The sequence below is a fragment of the Hyperoodon ampullatus genome (assembly GCF_949752795.1).
Source record: "Hyperoodon ampullatus genome assembly, chromosome: 20".
Lineage (NCBI taxonomy): Eukaryota > Metazoa > Chordata > Mammalia > Artiodactyla > Ziphiidae > Hyperoodon > Hyperoodon ampullatus.
Window position 1 is genome coordinate 25,606,053 of NC_136933.1, and position 18,760 is coordinate 25,624,812.

The window sequence follows — 18,760 nt, forward strand, 5'->3', positions numbered from 1 at the left end:
CTCAGACGGATCAGAAAGAAAGAGAAAGAATGGTAAACGTGGTAAAGTGTTGAGTTGGGGAGAAGAATCTGGGGAGGAGTCTGTGGGAATTCCCTGTATTGTTTCTGCACCTCTTCTCTATGTCTCTGTAATTATTTCAAAATTAAAGAACATTTCTGAAGATGAAGAAGATGTTGGTAACCCACAGGTAGAAGGGAAATCAGTCAGCACTTTGAGTTCCTCATTCAAAACCCTGCTTTCGGGCTTCCCTGGTGGCGCAGTAGTTGAGAGTCCGCCTGCCGATTCAGGGGACACGGGTTCGTGCCCCGGTCCGGGAGGATCCCACATGCTGCGGAGCGGCTGGGCCCGTGAGCCATGGCCGCTGAGCCTGCGCGTCCGGAGCCTGTGCTCCGCAACGGGAGAGGCCACAACAGTGAGAGGCCCGCGTACCGGAAAAACAAAAACAAAAACAAAAACAAAAAAACAGCTTTCTGTCTGGTCTTTCTGCCTGATCTTAGACTCTTTGGGAGGAAGGTGGAAAGCACTGGATATAATAGGCCCGGGGCTCTTTTCCCTCCCCGGCAAGGCTGTGGGGGACAGAACTGACATTTTCATTGAGCCCTGCTATGCTGGTCTGTAAAGGTATCTGCCGAGATTGTCCACTTTCATTCTTGCAAAAGCCCTAGATGGTGGTGGGGGGGTACCCCTTACTCAGAGGAGGCGCTCACAGCGTTGGACCTCAGACTGAGGCCTGCGGGTCGTGTGCATCCCGTGTTCACCTCCTGCTGCTTCCTCGGCAAGCCCTCGGTCCTGCGCGGGGACCGGCCGTGGGGAGGAGAGCTGGGCTTGCTCTTGCCCTCCCCTGGGCTGGATGGTGGCCTGTTTGCATAGCTCTATTTAGGGCTCCATCAAGTGGGACGGCTCAAAATTCACCCCCGTTTGCCTTGGTTTCGGTCCATCTGCCTCTCGCGCTGCCGGGACGGGACTGTCCCTCAGAGAAGAGGAAGCGGGCTCTGGGGGTTGAGGTGCGCGGGGCAAGCAGCTATTCCTGACTCGTGGTGAGAACGGAGCCGGGAGCCCTGGGAACAGCTGTTCCGAGTCCAGGGACCCGTCGTCACTTGACACTGACGCATGGTCCACGCGGGAGCTTGGTGTCTCAGCTCTGGGGAGAAACAGAAAATTTGGGGAGCAAAGGCTCCCACATTCCCTTCGTTTGAGGCTATTTCTGGATCAATAAGAACAACCAATCAGACGCAGAGAAATAAAGAGCAGCCCTGGGTCTCCTGACAGCCTTTCCCCCACGCAGCTCAGCCAGTTGCCTCTTTCAAGTCTAAGGAATCTTCAGTGTTTCCAAATCGGTTCTAGCGTGGGAATTCAGAAGGTTGTGTATGTACTTGACTTCTAAGGAGGCCTCTGCAGGTGCAGAAGCTCAGACGTGCGTCTGTGCTGATTCTGTTGACGGCCACCCCGACCACCTGCTGGCATCGAGTCCGCGGTTCCCGCCAGGCGGGCGGGCGAGGCTGGCACCGCAGAGCCACCCGGGGTGTTTGGAAACGCCTCATTCTCGTGCTGCCCCACTGCCTGGTGGCCTGTGGTCTTCGCGGTCGCCCTGGGCCGGGGCTCCGTGTCTCACAGGAGGGTTGCTCTGGATGCAGAGCTTGGTGACAACACCACTGTGGAACCGAGGCCTCATCGAGTTGCGCATTTCCTTTGGAAACAGCCCTGCTGTGCTGCCCAGCGGCTCTCCACATGGGGCTGGTCCTAACCAAGAGGCGCTCGCGGTGTGAGACACACGCCCGGTTTCAGAGCCTTAGCATGAAAAAAGTAAAGTATCTCAATATTTGTATGTCGATTGTATGTTAAAAATGAGATATTTTAGATATACTGGATTAAACAAAATTATATTAAAAATGAATCCCCCTTATTTCCTTTCTTTTTAGATGTGGCTAATAAATTAAAACTGTACGCCTGGCTCACATTGTATTTCTCTTGGACAGTGGGGCTTGCTAGCATTTTAGACTCTTTCAGCAAATGGCATGTTTTAGTGCCTGCTCTGATGCTGTGTGGTTGGCAGTTTCTAAGTCTGTATCTTCAGAAGCGTCTTTGTTCCGTGTGCGTAGGAACCACGTTTTCTATTTCATGTAACTTCCCCCCAGAGTGTTTCTTACTTGCTGGACACGATTCTAGCTTAGTTTTGGGGTTGTTTATTAAGGGAGGATAAGTATTTGTGTTCTTTTTCTATGGCGATTTAAACATGTCTATAAATCATGTTTGCTTTTGTCTCATGAAAATAGGAGGGCACCTAAGAGTGGAGAGCAGTTTTTACTTCTAGTAAATTCGGAACAAGTTAAGGATCAGAGGAGGAGGCTTTGCAAAGGGCCGGGGGCTGTGAGGGAGAACCACGTGCGGTCTTGGGGGTGCTGCCCGACAGGAGGGGTCGAGGCTACAGCGGGTGCAGGGGGGCTGCCAGCTCACCTGACCCAGAGCAGAGGGCACTGGGCCGCTAAGGGTTAAGGGCATTAAGGAGGCGGGGCGGGGCCGAGGGTCCGGCTTCCACCAGGAAACAGCAGGGCACCCCAAGGAGCTATTGTTTTGTTTTTTTGTTTTTTAATAAATTTATTTATTTTGTTTATTTATTTTGGGCTGTGTTGGGTCTTCGTTGCTGCACGCGGGCTTTCTCTAGTTGCGGCGAATGGGGGCTACTCTCTGTTGCGGTGCGCGGGCTTCTCATTGCAGTGGCTTCTCTTGTTGCGGAGCATGGGCTCTAGGCACGCGGGCTTCAGTAGTTGTGGCACGTGGGCTCAGTAGTTGTGGTTCGCGGGCTCTAGAGCGCAGGCTCAGTAGTTGTGGCGCACGGGTTTAGTTGCTCTGCGGCATGAGGGATCTTCCCGGACCAGGGCTTGAACCCGTGTGCCCTACATTGGCAGGCGGATTCTTAACCAGTGTGCCACCAAGGAAGTCTGGAGCTATTGTTTTGAGGCTGTTACATGGGTTTCGAAAGTGGAAATTAAAGGCTGGGGGGATGGATCGACTGATGGAGGAGCTCCAAGCACGTTTCCTGCCAATCGTCTGCCACCTCTGTCCTAAGAACTTCCCAGGGAGGAAGGAGGCCATGCCGCCTACCCCCCGCCCGTTTGTTCACAGACCCACGCCCAGCTGGAGGCCGAGGGCAGCATCTGGAGACGCGCAAAGCCCAAGGCACAGCGTGGTGGGGGGAGGGATGCTGACGTCCCCCTGGTTCCCGGGGACAGGGTGAGAGAGGACACTTCTCCAGCCTCCCACAGTTTCCCCTGAATAAAGCCCTGGCCAGCGTGTTGTGAGGGCGCACCTGGCCATGGCCGTCTCAGGCCGTTGTAACAAGGCCTTTCACACTTTCACATGGTGCTGACCTGCAGCAGACACTGTCCTTCCAGGACGCCTGCGCCTAGTTGTACCTTTTCCGCAGCCACGGGGCTGGTGGCCGGCCCGGCCGGGGGCGTCGGGCGTGCTGACCTTCTCTGTGAAGGTCCGAGCACCTTCGCTCACACCACTGACGTCAGCACCGTGTCTTGTCAGACCTTCTCTTGAGGATGTTCTTCCAGCCTCTAACTCCTGAGGTTGGTGCGACTGCTGTTTTTTGGTGTTTTTTAAGAACATTTTATCACTTAAGAAGGTTCTCCGGTTTATTGGGGGGCTTCTGGGGTGAAGCCCAGGAGGCGTTTGTTGCACCGTTCCCGCCGTGGCCTTGCTCAGCGGCTCTGCCGGGCTGCACACCTCGTGCATCTGCTCTGGGCGGGAGGACGGCTGTGTCTGCCGTCTCCGGGTATTGTCTCAACGTGGGGCGTGCTCTCAGTGATGGGTTATTGATTACGGATTCAGAAGCATGCACCCGTTTAACCAAAGCCATTGTAAACTCAGAACAAAATGGTATTTAAGTCTTTCCTCATTTTCCTTATTTAAAAGTCGGTCTAGTTGTCAGTCATTTCTAGGAACAGCCGTCACTTGGTTTTGGGACCAATACGGAAGAGATGGCGGAGGAGGGACTTGTTCATCTGGATGTATTTTCACTGAGTTTTGTGTGTGTGTCTGGGACTGTCCAGGAGCTGGACTGCAGGGCAGCCAGGCTCCCAGAGAACTCAGGGCCCATTGAAGGACAGGACGTAATGGGTTCCTGAAGCACGATGGACACGTGAGCTGGGAGCGTCAGTGTGTCCATTTCTGCCTGGGACGGTCCAGGACGATGGTCCCGAGAGGGCCCACTGGGTGCTGAGGACGAGCTCAAGTTCCCGGGGGCGGGGGGTGTGCAGGTGAGGAGGGGCCAGCGGGGGCGGAGGAGACACCGGAGGCCTGGGGTCTGCAGCGGGGCTAGCGCTCGGGAAGGGGATCAGTGCCGCCTGTGCAGCGGGGTCTGCGGGCCGGGCTGGGGCCAGGAGGACCTCGGACGCCACTGGCAGGACCTCCTGCTTCCCAAGAGCCGTGCAAGCAGCCTGGACGGTGGGGCCCCGGGCCAGCCGGGCCAGGAGCCTGGCTCTGAGGACACCCAGGGCGAGGCCTGTGTCTGCCCCACCTATATCCCACTTACTTGGCCTTGGGCTTCCGGGGAGACAGGCCCTCCGTGTGCGGGAGCCCAGGGCATGGCAGGGGGAGCCCCAGGCCCTGTGCTCGTCCCACCGCGGGGCCACGGAGAGAAAACGTGAAGGAAACCGAGTGGGACACGCAGGCCTCTACCTCAGACGCCAAGGAAGAGTGAAAACAGGGTAGAAGCAAAGACACCCTTTCGTCCTACGAAAGTAAAATCATGTTCAGAAACCTCGCAAGTTAACCCGTGGAGAAGCAGCAAAATGGCCGTGTTGGGGCTACAGACCCAGACCTGCCGGCGAGCTCAGCATCTGCGACGGACGCAGGGCTTTGCCCGCGGGACCCGGCCTGCCATCCCACGTGACAGGGCCACCCGGGGCCATCACTAATGTGTGCACTAGTTACGAGCAGCACACTTGTCAGGCCCCTGAACTGCCAGTAAAAGAAAGCCAGGACTATAAGGGCATCGTGAGCTTCCTCTTTAAAATTAAAAATGCCTTAGGCCAGTATTAAAGCAATAAGAATGCTTGGAATTTAAATGAAGTCTGCAAGAGCCCTGGAAAGACCAGGGACTTGGAGCCTGAAGACCCAGCTTAATGTTTGAGTTTTGCTATTTATTTTATGACTGTTTTGACATTTACTTAAATTCTCTGAGTTTCCATTTCACCTTTAAAATTGGGATAATAAAAACGGCAGCGTGGAAGGATGCCTTCGTGACATGAACGGGAAATGCATATAAAACACTTCGTGTTGTGAGGTGCTGCTTGCTGGCCCCTGTGAGGCCTCGGAGCCGGAAAGAGAACCAGAAAATGATGGAGCGTCTTCTCCGAGTTTGGTGGTTCAGACCGAGGTGTCGTAGGTAGTGTTACTCTGGGTAAGAGGTACCTCACCAGGCTCAGATTCCTCACCTGAAACCTGCAGAGGTGGGACCAGCCGGTCTCCAGGATGCCCTGCAGACTCTAACACAGTAATGTTCTATCATCCATGTGGTATAGACTGTGTACATGCAGCACTGGGCACATACATGCACCATGCAGGATACAACACAGGTATGCACCATGCACATACATCCATCGTGCATACACACTATGCAGCGTACAGCATATGTGCACCATGTATATATATGCACCGTACATGCACCATGCACACACGTACATTATGAACTACATGGCACATATATGTACTGTGCACACGTATGCACCATGTAGCATATATATAGCACATATACGCACTGTGCGGTATATAGCACATACGTGCACCTTGCACGTATATGCACTATGTGGTTATAGCACACAGAGCACGTGGCACAAAAGTTGGTGGTGGTGTCAGTAGATCCTTAATAATGATGGAACCTGTTTTTTGTGCAGTCAGATGGCAACAGCATCAGTTCTCCAATCGAATGGCTGGCTTTTCTCGGGTGTAGAAAAAGTGTCGTGAACCTCTGGTGAAATACAGGGCACCTGCTTACCTCTAAAAGAATTTTCAGAAGCTCGCTACTGACTGTGAAATAGTAAGAGGTTACCGTCTGCACGACCCTTGTTTCCAAAGGGAGTTAGTTCTGCTCTAATGGAGGGAAAATACTAATGAAGATAATAAAAAATATTAAATCTCTTTCTTATGCTTTTCTTAGGAATATAACTTTGGAATCAAACCTGGATGCAAATCACACTTATAGTCGTGACAGAAAGTTACCTTTCTGACTCCAATTTTTTCAGTTAAATATATGGGAATAATAATAACCATCACATTTATACTCCTTATTACACGTTAGGTGCTGTTCCGACGGCCCTACATACACGAGCTCATTTAAGCCCTGCAGCACACCTGGGAGAAAGATGCTCACGGCTCTTCTTGTCGGCAGGGACATTCGTGGGGCCCTGACGCCCCCGGGGGGTGCCTGCTCCGTGGAGCCTGGTGGGGGCAGGAGGCCCGCTGGACACCCAGTGGCAGCTGCTGGTGATTGTAAAGTAGCTACTGGTCATAGTAGAGGGAAGGAAAGGTGAAATTAATTTTAATAATACAGTTGATTTATCCCGATGTATTCAAATTATCATTTCAAACGGTCACCGGTCCGGAGAGCGCCTACGGCTCTGACGGCCGAGGCCTCCCAGGACTCTGCAGGGCGGCTGTGCTTCGTCTTGAGGTCCGGGGCCAGCACGAGCTTCCAGACCCACTCCCGGGAGTTACACAGGACGAGTGAGCCGCTCCAGCAGCAAGCTGTGGCCACACACGGCACGTGTGACCTCGAGTCCTCCCGGGAAGCTCACCGAGCCCTGGCGTGCTGCGAGGCCACACCCTCTGCCCTGCACCCACCAAATTCCTGACTCCGAGGAGAGCATTTCTCTTGCATCGCACCATCGCACACAGGTTTTTGGCCCAGCAAGGCGCCGTTGTCGTTTAGGGAACATTTTACACCGTCCTGTGCCCAGACCCAGCCAGGGGCAGCCATGCAAGTGGCCGTTTCTGAGGAAAGCAGGCTTAAACCCTCTTGGTGACCAACTGTCCCCTGCACAGCCCTAGGGGCCTAGATTCAGCCAGTTAAAACCAGTCCCGTTAATACAAAGGTCTGCCCTAGAAATCTGAGGGGCAACATCCTCAAGTTTTTGTCATCACCTTATTTATTAAGTTTTACGTAGCCTGGGGCATCAGCTCAGGCCCAGCATAGCTCTGGCCAGTAGGCTGGTGTCCTCGGGGCTGAGGCCGTGCTGTGGTCATCAGGGACTCACCCAGGAGGGTACCACCACAGGACACACAGGTGCCCTGGGAACCGAGTTTGCGGTGCCAGGCGCTCCAGCTGGGCAGGCACTAGCCTGGCCGTCAGGTTCACGGACCCCCATGTGGTCTCCCTCCTGGTCCAGCCGTAATCACCCACTCCAGGCCCGGGGTTCAGAGGGCTGCCTGGAGTGGTCAGTTCCAGATGGTTTGCTTGTCCATCACACCAGCTCACCCTGTGCTTGCGTGTGGACGGCGTCTGGGCTGTTGTCGTGGGAGGGGTGGGAGCTGGGCTGTCTCCACTGTCCCTGGTCAGCACTGCCAGGTGCAGACACTGGACCTGAGCACTGGGATTTGCTTTGAAAGGCAGCACAGGGTGTTTCTTCATTTGTCTTCTGGGGGGAGGGGTGGAGGGAAAACTTTCAGGAGTGGCTTTGAAAACACGTGCATTAACGCCCTCCCTCCCCGTGTGTCTCCAGGTGCTGGGGTTATGGGGTTTTTTTTCTTTTTGTTTTATTTTGTTTTGTAAATCAGCGTGTCCCAGTCTGTAATCATAACTTTGCAGTTTTGCCCAGTTACTTCTTATTCTCATGCAGACCTTCCGTGAGAAAGGGTTGGATGCAAGAGGTACATTTTGACAAAATAAGTTTTTACAGAATGTGACCAGAAAGATGCATCCTGTTCAGGAGGGGTCAGGAGAAAATCATGAATTTTTACAAAAATTTAAAAAAGCTTTACACAACCTGAGCCCCTTTGTTGTGATTATTTACCCAGGGAGCAGCCTGGGAGAGACCACTGCCTGTCTGGGAACAGGGCGTTTAGTCACCCAGTGCCCGGGTACCGCATGCTCCAGCAGAGGGGCCGGAAGGGAGGCTGTCACACACGCTGCAGCAGTGGAGCAGTGGCCCCGGGGGCTCAGGGGCTCGGGGCCAGCTGTCAGGAGTGGGCGGGAAGGTCACCACCCTGACTTGTCCACCCAGCCCAGCCGTCCAGTTTTGCACGAATCAGGCGTTAGGGATACAGTCGTCTGTATATCAGAAGCATAGAGCTGATAAGCAGCCTGGTTTCGGGCGGCCCGAGAACATTCCTGGGGGCGTAGGCAGGGGACCCAGACCAGCCAGCCAGCATCCGTGGTGTTTCCACAGTTCACGGCCCAAGGAACAGCATCCTGAACCTGCTGGTCCCTGCCTCTGAGTCGTGTTTATCTAGCAGAGCACATTCCCCTGATTCCATTCTGCACAGCAAGCATTGGATCTGGACCAGCTCACGGCAGCAGCTACACTCAGTTACAGCCTAGAGTGAGGTCTGGACAGCCAGGACCTGTGAAGCCAGGATGAAAACATCCAGTGGCTTTTCTTGGGAGTCGGCCAGGCCGTGATGTGGCTGGATAGCCATGCCCCACATCCAGTGACCGGCAGGCTTCCCTAAGCCCTTCTCTTTGTTGGTCTTGGGGTCTGAGTTACCCACTCAGAGGCTGGGAAGTAATCAGCCTCGAAGCGGCGGATGTCTCGTTTCGTGAGAGCTCATTAACAAACGAAAAGCTGCTTCTGAAAGCTCCAAAACACCTTCAAAAGTGTGCCCCCACCTGGAGGGTGCTGCTTTTCCTGTTGTATGCCTTTCCCACAAGCTCTGATAGAAAAAATAATAGCAACCATCATCAGTTATGTAAATTTGGTCTATTTCTAATATTCAAAGAGCTTAAATTCCAATCTGCCACCAGTGGTGAAAAGCAAGAAGCTGTGACTCACTAACATTTTTCTCTTTTTGTAGCTTTCTTTGATTGAGATGAGCCTTCTAGCATTTATGAAATGACAAACATACAGTTTACGTCCGTTTTTATTATGCATTCCGATGCCGTAGCCACAAAATACAGTTTTCAGCCCCTTCTTTTTTTCTCATTGCAAGTTCACCCAAATCCCTAGCATTAAATTCAGCATTTACAGGGTTGGTGTTACAGCGGCCTGGAGATCCTGGCTGGAAAGCAAGGTGGACCAGGTGCAACATCGCCTGGAGTGTTTTCTCTCCCTCTTTTTTTTTTCTGGTTTATCTAAAGCTTTGCTTCAGCCTCTGTAACCTGATTTAACCTTTATTCATCCCACATGAAGGAAAGGGTACCACAGACTTTTGATATTTTTAGCACATCCAAAGCTCACCTTAGGAATGTTTGGGTCTTTCCCTGCCCACCTGGGGGAGAACAAAAAAAGTACATCACTGGGCTTCACTTTCTCTCACTCACATTATCCAGAACAGCCAAAAGCAGTCCAAGAATCCAGCAGAACCATGTCTCTTGGGTTGGACGTGTCATAGCTGAATTTCATAGGTAACTTTTGCCCCTTACAGAGGATAACTCAGCAGCTAACCAGGCATCAAAGGACTTTCACCACCACCTTCCCTTTCATCCTTCTATTTCCAAACAAGCTTTCACCGTATTTCGAAGAGTCAGGATTGTTCTATCAAATCCCACTTGTGACACCAACCGTGTCAGGGTCCCCAAGGCCAACCCCAGGGTTGGTGACTTCCTGAGGACTCGTAGGACTTGGCATGTAGTCTTACTCACAGATAAGACTTATTCCCAGGAAAGGATGCAATGTAAAATCAGCAAGGGAAGAGGTTCATGGGGGCCAAATCCAGAGAAACGAGGTGCAGTTTCCAAGGGTCTCTCCCAGTGAAGTCCCACAGGACATTCAGCTCCTCCAGCAGTGAGTTTGGACAAGACATGAAGTACTGTCTATCAGAGATGCTCACATAGGGTCCAGGTGGGGGTTGGCTGCCCAGTGCCTGCGTGATGACCACGGTCACTAAAATTCCAGACTCCCAGAAGGAAAAGCAGGTGTTCTGCACTTCCCACATGGTTTAGGCTAAGGACTCAGGCACAATGAGCCATTCTTATCATTTAGGGGATGTTTACATCTGTTTATAGGGTGGGAACTGTTCACCAGCCAGGTTCTCAGACATCCGCAAAGGTCAACTTTGCAGGCAGGCCTTTCTGAAGATAGCAGCCTCGGGCCTGCTGTGTTCTCTCTTCTCTGCACAGTGTGTCATCGAGAGAAAAATGTTTAAGGAGACATTTGCAATTGTGGGGTTTTTTTGTGTGTATTTGAAAAAAAAACAATCCAATGATACACTTTGAAATTCAATGTGTATTTTCACTCATGGGACATCTGAGTTAGGACCAGACAGATCCCAAAGTGCACAGCCCCTGTGTGGCAGTGGCCCCTGTCCCGGACGGGGCAGCTGTAGAGGGTGTGCTTGCCGACTGGGCTCTTTGCCCCACGTACAAGGAGGGCCACTTACATAAGGTTACATGGAAGAACTAGTAATACATTCTGAGTTAGGACATGATGTAGTGAAAAGTTATTCATTGATTAGAATTAAAATGGCCAGAAGTTAGTGGAAATACATGAACTTCTCTAAATGTGTTTAAATTTCTCACTTAGATCCCAGGAAGTCAACCTTGGTCTCTGTTTTTTCTGTGGTGAAAACATGGAGATCTCCCTGCAGATGATTAATCTTGAGGTTGCAGATATAAACAAACACAACTCTTCTTTTACAACTCTGTGATTTGTTTGGGCCTGGATTCCGTTTGGCATTGACCTCATCAGGAAGGTAATACGTGTGACTGCTGATGAGACAACATTTTGCTGCTGGTCTGCTTTCTGGGTATTTACCTCACATTCCATATACCTGGTGGGACAAGGTCCAGGGCAGAGTTCTTTCTCTACATCCCCCCCCACCCCATTTCTCATTTTGTACACTTTCTTTGGGGGGGGGTGTTGATAGAAACTTACATAAGGGAGATTTAGGATTCAGTGCACAAAAGGCCCCCTCCCGGCATGACTTCCGGCGTGACTTCCGGTTGCCGGTTTTCCTTTATCTGACTGATTTCTGAGCAGCGTGAGCCCTATGTCGAAGCCGAGGCATCGGCTCTGCTGCTCCTGCCCTCACAAGCTGCATCCTCCTCCCCCACAGGCTGCACCCACCCTCCCCTTGGGGTCTGAAGCAGGTCTCTTTGTCTTCTGGTCATTGGCCTTCAAGAAAGAGTGAGTTTCTACAATGTCCTTGAAACTGACACTTTGACCTTGAATAACGTGTAGCATTTCAGTGTCTGTTGTCAGAGTTTACATTTTCTGAGTTTTCAGTGTTGAACTCAGGAGGAAGCGAGGCTCCGAATGCTCAGAGCTGTCACCTCCCTCCTCTGCCTTTCGTCTGCCTCAGCCCCAGAGGAGCTGAAAATGGCAACAGTAAGGTGCGTTCGTGTCTGTGCAAGATTCTTCTTCCCAGAAAAGCTACTGGGCAGAACCTTGTGGGCTGCGCGTTTGAGGAGTGGGGGCTCGAGGGGCACTTCTGGAGCAGCGTCTTTGCTGGGAAGCTGACAGCTGGCAGCGTCAGGTTTTCTCCAGGTGTGTCCTCTCTGGCTCTGATCTTCCCCCCTCAAGGTATTTCACAACAGTCACTTGCACTCATGATGCTCCGTCTGTAATGTGTGTCTGTGGAAATTCCGTGTTTCAGTCGAGGACAACAAGGGTGACCGGAGGAAGTGAGTCTGGTCTGTGGGCATCAGATAGTGACTGCACCCCGCACTGCTCTGTAACCTCTGGATGCTCATCACTTCCATCCTTAAATTGGCATGAATCACCCCCAGCAGAGCCCCTCCCGTTCAGCGTCCCCCCCCACCACGTGCTGGTGTGGCTGCTCTGAAGGCTCCCGGGAAGCCCGCGTGGCCCTGGGAACGTGGAGACAGGACAGCTGCCCCCAGACCCAGGCAGCCGCGTCCGCTGCCGCCACGCGTGGCCTGGGCCCATGCGGGAGGGGGGGCTCTCGCGGCGAGCGTGGCCGTGACCGCGTCCCTGGGCAGTGCCCGTGCCACGCCCTCCGGTGGGCCTGTGACCGTTTGCTGTGGCCAAACCGATACTGTGTCTCATCCCCTGAAACTTCTACTGGGCTTTGCCTGAATCATTTAATGCCTCTCTGTGAATAATGCTGGTTTTTTAGCTCTCACACAGCATGTAAGACACTAAATGGCTAGACAGGACTTCCTTCTGCTTTTATTTCTAGGTTAAATGGGTTTTAGAGTCGTCGCACGAGAAGGATGAGTGGTGACAGGGCTGCAGCCTCGTGGGCTGTGTCACCATCCTCAGCATCAGTAGAACCAGGCTCATGAGGGGCTTGGAGAAATTCTGTGCTAACTCTGTGGGTTCCAGACCCATCTTCTGTGCCACCTTGATCAGACCCGGAGAGACATACAGACAGAATGTAGCCAATGATAACTGTGATGTGTTGGAAATTTGCCGGGTTGCGTGCAATTTCCTGAATAGTTAACTCTTGTTATTTAACCCTCAAAACCAAGGAATTGCTGGGAATTGGTGATTCTGCACACAGGTTTCTGAGCCTCAGCACTTGGGACGTTTGGGACTGGGTCCCTTTCTGCTCTGGGCCGTCCTGTGCCCTGAGGGGGGTTCAGCAACCCCACCCACCAGGCCCTCCAGTCAGGGATGTCTGGAGACACGTGCCCCTGCTGGGGGGCGCCGAGGGGATCCCCCCGCCGACCGAGAGCTACTGACTGAGGCTGTCCCTGCCCAGGAGAGAAGCCGGGAGATGGTGACGCCTCCAGAAGCGCGAGCTCAGGTAGCCAAGGTGGGGTGCACGGTGACTCCCTGAAGCTGGCTCACGGGTTTGTAGACATGAGTGATGTTCCGCCACGTCTGCCCATGTCTCCAGGAGGGGCTGTGATGTCTCGGCGCCCTTTTCCACCATCAGCCTCCCTCAGCCTTTCAGTGACACTGGGAGCCTGGTAAACCCCAAATAAGTAAAAGCCAAAAGCGGAACAAGCGGCTGCCTGCCCTCCCCCTGGCCTAACGAGCATCTCGGGACGCGGCCGACTCCGTCCTGGCCCGTCTTAGACGTGGGAGGAAGCTGAACCCCTGGGGCTCCCAGTGCCTCTTCCCAGCGACCGTGGTGCTGATGGTGCGTCGCTGCCGCCCGCAGCCGGTCCCTCCTGGAGGGCTGGGCGGCAGCGCCACCTGGTGGCCGCTGGGGGCGAGCCGAGCAGCCGCTTTGCCGCAGGTGCCTGGAGGGGAGGGGCCTCAGCGCCAGCCCCGCCCTCCCCGAGGGAGACCCCCTCCTCTGGAGCACTGCCCCCGCCGTGGCAACGTCGAGCCCTGGGGCTGGCGGCGGCCCCACTTTATAGCCCGAACCCTTCCCCCCCCGCCCGCCCCCACTCTCAGGACGGGGTCCCCAGGCATCCTGCTTGGTCGCTGTGGCTCCGTCCCCACCAGACGTCTGCCCGCCTTTGCTGCAGAGGGTCCGCTCAGCGTGTTAGGGTTTGTCACACAGGACGCGGGACCCCGGGCCCGGGGAACATCTTGAGATTCTTACTAATTTTGGAGAAGGGGCCTGGGTCTCGCCTGCCCTGGCCCGTCTGTCCCAACCACCTGCTCTGCCCGTGTCGCGCTCACGGCGCCGGGGGCGGTGTGTCCTCCGGGGACCTGCTGTGCTCCAGGGGGCTTGATTCGTGAAAGCGGGTGGTGGCTGCAGCGTGCTGAGCCCTGACCTGCAGGTCGGAGGCCGCTTTCGCCCTGTCTCGAGGTCCTGCCTGCCACGGGCTTTGTCGGGGACACCAACGTCCAGTCCTGTCCTCCCCCATCCCCGGCCGCGTCCAGGAAGACCCTGAGTCTCCACTCGCCGCTCTCGTCCCCCAGGCCCTTCCTGTCACCCGGCACCTCCTGCCCGGCACCCAGGCCCCACGGAGGAGGCTTTGCCCCTTGTGTTCACAGCGCGGGTCCCCTGTCCATCCGCCGACCACACTGATGTGAGGCTGCCGCCTGCAGAGTCCTGTGTCCGAGTGCCTCCTCAGCCTGGACGGTCGTCCCAGCGAGCCTGGGGCCCGCGGGGTGCCAGCACTCACGCTGTTCGTGACCCGGTTGCGTGCTCCCGCCCGTCGAGGGACGTTATTCACTTTGATTTGGGACTTTGAGTGGAATGTTTCCGCCCTGAGTCACACATATTGGGCATCCTGACCCTCACGGGGCTGTGACGCCACCTCTGTGTATCTGGAAAAACAGGATCCCTGAAGAGGAAAGAAGGAACGTAAGCTGGTGCTGTGTGCTTGGTGCAGGGGAACAAGGGCCTCCAGGGGGTGGGTGTCCTGTCATGTCCGACTACTGTCACCTTAGAAGTAGCTTCGTTATTCGCTCATCAAACACCCACTCACCACCACCTGGCGTGGCCTGGGCACTGGGGTCACAGCAGGGGCAGAGGAGACCATTCTCTGTTGGCGCAGAGCCAGCATCCAAGTGCAGGAGGTGGGAAAATCGGCCTTAGATGGGGTACGTTCCAGAAAGGCACTGTCTGGGCGGTGCTGGAGGGAGAGGCCGGGTGCCGGGCCAGCAGGACAGGGTGACGCCAGCGTGGTAGGAGCGGCTGTTAATGTGGATGCCACCCTGCCCTTGTGGCCCCAAAGGCATCCCCCCCCCTGCAAACCTCACAATGAAGGCCCAGCACCTGGTCCTCAGGGTCCTGAGACAAGGCATCCATGCTGATGGGGCCACACTCATAGCAAGGCAGGCTCCGGATCTCTGCAGGGGACAAGGCATCAGCGTGGACCCTCGAGGCTGTGATGCCCAGGCCCCTGGGCTGTGCCTGAAGGGCTGGGGCGGGTGGTACGTGGGTGGGAGCTCATCATCCTGGGGCAGGGGACAGACAGGACATGAGGGCTCAACCCTGAGGACTTGGTGACAGAAAAGTTCAGGCAGGAAGCCGGTGTTGGGGGGAATCCCTCGTCCTGTTCTTACCCAATTGCCGAGAGCCCAGGACTCCCCTGCAGCCCCTCCCAGCTCACAGGCAGGTGGGCAGCCCTGGCCGTGGGCCAGGCCCTCTCAGGCACGAGCCACGTGGAGAGGCATGAACAGGGCTGGGCGGAGCCCAAGGTCCCGAGCAGCACTGACCAGCTGGGTCGGGGGGAGGCGGACTGGCCTGATGCTCTGGCCGCTTGCAGCCCAGCAAGTCCTGACGTGGGGTCGTGAGGACGGTGCTGCCTCAAGGGAGAGAAGCGGCCGAGGGCCTGGGGGTCACAGACCTCGGATCTGAGGCCACCATGCGGTGCGCTAAGTCTGAGCTACGGGCATAATTTCACTTCTTGGGGTTTCAGTTTTGCCACCGGGTGAAAGTCCAGGGCTTTCCGTGTCATCGAGTTCGTGTGACAGCACCTTGTAAACTGTAAGCGGTGCCTGTGTATATCACGATGACAGAAGTCAGAAGGAACCAAGTGCTGTTGGAGCAACATCACCCGGGTCGTTGCTGGGGGGTGGCCCGGCCCTGGCCCCACTCGGGTGAGTGCAGAACGGGGCTGAGTGGAGCCTGGGGGCCCACTGCGAGGAGGGGTCTCCACAGGGCTCAGGAAGAGGCTTCCCTAACTTCCCAAGACCCTCCTGATGGGCCGGGCGTGCAGGGCTGGGTCCTCTGTAACCTTCTCTCTGAGCTGAAGTCAGACACACACAGGAGAGTGGATTTTTAGAGATAAACACACACGAGGCAGCAGCAGAGATAAGGAGACAGAGGTAGCGGGAACGACTTGCCAGGATCGCGGGATGGCGGGTGTGCTGGCAGCTCTGGGGTCATCCTGCTCGTCGGCCTGCATTGGGAGCGGTGCCTTCTTGGGCCCTTATTATCTGAGGATGCCAAGACATTTCAGCCCTGCGGCTGCAGCAAATCCCACCCTTCCTGCTTCTGAGAAGATGGCCTCTCGACAGGAGACCGTGGACAAGCCAGGACACACCCGGGACATCTTGGAGCCCAGGGTGCCGTCACCTCCACGCCGCACGGCGACACTCATGGTGTCTGTGCTGGCTTGTGTGGCTGGATGTGAAGGGCGTGGCTGGCCCTGCATTACGTGGAGAGGTGCTCAGGTGGTGCTCTGGCCCAAACTGGGGTTATTTGGACCTAAAATGCAGATCTGGAGCGGGTGGCTGAGCAGACATAGGATCTGGAATGGCTGCCACCTCTGCAGAGATGCCGTCATGGCCAAACTTACAACGTGTTCGCCTAAGAAACCTAGTGCATGTGGTGGGAAGGGGCTGCTGCTCTTTGGGCCCCCGCTCCGGTGGGTCACTCAGTGGCTGTGAATCAGCCACGTTTCCTTTGGACCTCCATCTCCTCAACTGTCAGACGAAGGATTTGTACTATTTGCACACGCGATGCCACGTTTCCCTATGTGATTTATTTTATTTTATTATTATTTTTTTGTGGTACGCGGGCCCCTCACCGCTGTGGCCTCTCCCGTTGCGGAGCACAGGCTCCGACGCGCAGGCTCAGCGGCCATGGCTCTCGGGCCCAGCCGCTCCGCGGCATGTGGGATCTTCCCGGACCGGGGCACGAACCCGCGTCCCCTGCATCAGCAGGCGGACTCTCAACCACCGCGCCACCAGGGAAGCCCTGATTTATTTTTAAAATCGGATTTATCAGAAGCCCGTCCCTCGTCTTTTCTTGCCTCCTCAGGTCGTGAGAGAACTGCCAGAACCTGAAACGGGCTGCAGGGCACTGTTTCCCTTTGTCTGGCCTCAGCGGAGTGCAGGTTCCCAGTTGGACTGTGCATTTGGGGGGCACACCCCAACCTGTGCCTTGTGTGGCCCCTGGGATGCCACGCTCAGGGCTCTGCAAATGAGCTCGTAGTCAGTGAAACCATCCGTCACTTTCTGTCACACTGTAGTTCTTTAAAAATGAAAACACAAAACGAGAGGAGTGAAGGCAGGGGCTCCCGACTGCACCATCCTGGCTGGAAGGTGAAGTTCTGTGCTTCCAGCCTAACCCCACAGGGCGAGCTGTCAGGGAGGCTCTCAGGCGTTTGCTTTGTGAGGAGGCGGAGAAGGGGCAGTGACCAGCTGTGCCAGGCCTGGCGCGGAAGCCGGCTGCTGACAGCTGGGAGGCGGCAGCCCGTGGAGGACCATGCGGGCAGCAATCAGAATCCGGTGGATCCTTTTGAGCAAAGTGATGAAGTCCACAGGGAAGCCCATGGTCTGGAAGAGATGAGATTCTGGACCCAGGAGCCTGGGACGCAGCAATGGAACCTCAGCATCTTCACCGCAAGGGACCCAGGAGCCTGCGATGCAGCAGCCGAACCCCAGCATCTTCAATGTCATGGAGCCCAGAGATGAATCACTCAAATGTGCTGGCTTTGGGGGTCAGGGAACCAAGAGCCAGAAGTTCAGTGATTCGCCCAGCAGCAGGTCACTTCTGGTGCCAATTCTGCATTAAATTCGAGTCTTCCTACACCTGTGCTCACTGTAACACGTTGCAGGTCTTTGCTTATAGGCTCGTCTGGTCCACCCGGTGGCCCTGTCCTTCTCTTACTTAAGTTTGTCTCTCCTGGAACTACTTATCCAGTAAATAGTCTTGGGGCATCTGCGTCCAGCGCTTGTTCGCGGTGCTGGGGAAGGAGCCTTAGACCCACAGGTCCTTGCTGTCAGGGAGCTTATATCCTGTGGGCTCAACACAAGACACATAACAGACGGATAACGTAATATGGCGGGGGTGCCCCATGCTAAGAAGGGAAATGCATCCTGGTAGGGAGAAAATGGGGAGACAGAGAGGATGGCGGGAAAGGGTGTCCTTGAAGGCCCCCCGAGAAGGTGACATGCAGCAGAGAGAAGCGTGAAGTGAGGCCGGCTCTGCAGACCCTGGGTTCTCCAGGAGGGCTCACGGCAGGGGGAGGCCTGAGGGCTGGGGAGACAGACCCAGGGGTCCCTGCCGGTCACGTGCAGCCCCGGCTTCATGGTGAGGGCCGGGTGGGGGGACCCCTGAGGGTCTCCAGCAGAGACGCATCTCGACCTGAGCTGCACTTGAAAACCACCCCAGAGATGGGGTGATGCTGGGGGCAGGAGGCCCCTGGAGGCTCTTCCATCATCTGGGGGTGGTGACTGCGGGCCGTTTGGGGTGTAGCCCTGAGGAGGGCAGGAAGTGCCAGGCCAGCGATATTTTGGAGATGGAGTGATAGGATCTGCTGATGGACAGAGGAAAACATGAGTCCATGCCAGGCCTGAGCAATCGAAAGCAGTTATTGGAAGGAAAAGGAGATCGCATCTGGGGTAAGAACGGAGAGTTCAGTTCTGGACGATGCTCGTTTGGGTGGCCTGTTAGGCGTCCAAGCACGAATATCAGGCAGATCCCTGGATGTGAGCCTGGGACTCAGGCAGAGGCCAGGCTGGCGATGGACCCTGGAGTTGCCGCATGCAGGTGGCGTGAGGGGGGTCGGAGGAGAGCCGGGGAGTAAGTTTGGGCAGAGAAGAGAGAGGTCTGGACCATGAGCCCCGGGCTGCAACTCAGAGGATGGAGAAAACCCAGCACAGGAGGCCGAGGGAGCAGACACGGAGTCTGCACCTGCCCTGCAGGACAAGGTACACACGTGTGAGTGCACACACCACAGGCACACACGCGTGCACGCACACACACACTCGCGGGTCTTCCAACTCTGCATCTGTCATTGGAGTCGCGCTTTCAGCTTCCGTCTTTCCAGTGGGAA

At 55.4% G+C, this 18,760-nt stretch overlaps 1 protein-coding gene across 1 annotated transcript in view; it reads left to right on the forward strand.

Annotated features, from left to right (window-relative positions):
• Positions 1-18,760, forward strand: part of DLGAP2 (DLG associated protein 2) — a gene marked incomplete at its 3' end in the record, with an annotated part of 562,591 nt that overhangs the window by 16,738 nt on the left and 527,093 nt on the right. The gene's annotated exons all lie outside the window — the stretch shown is intronic.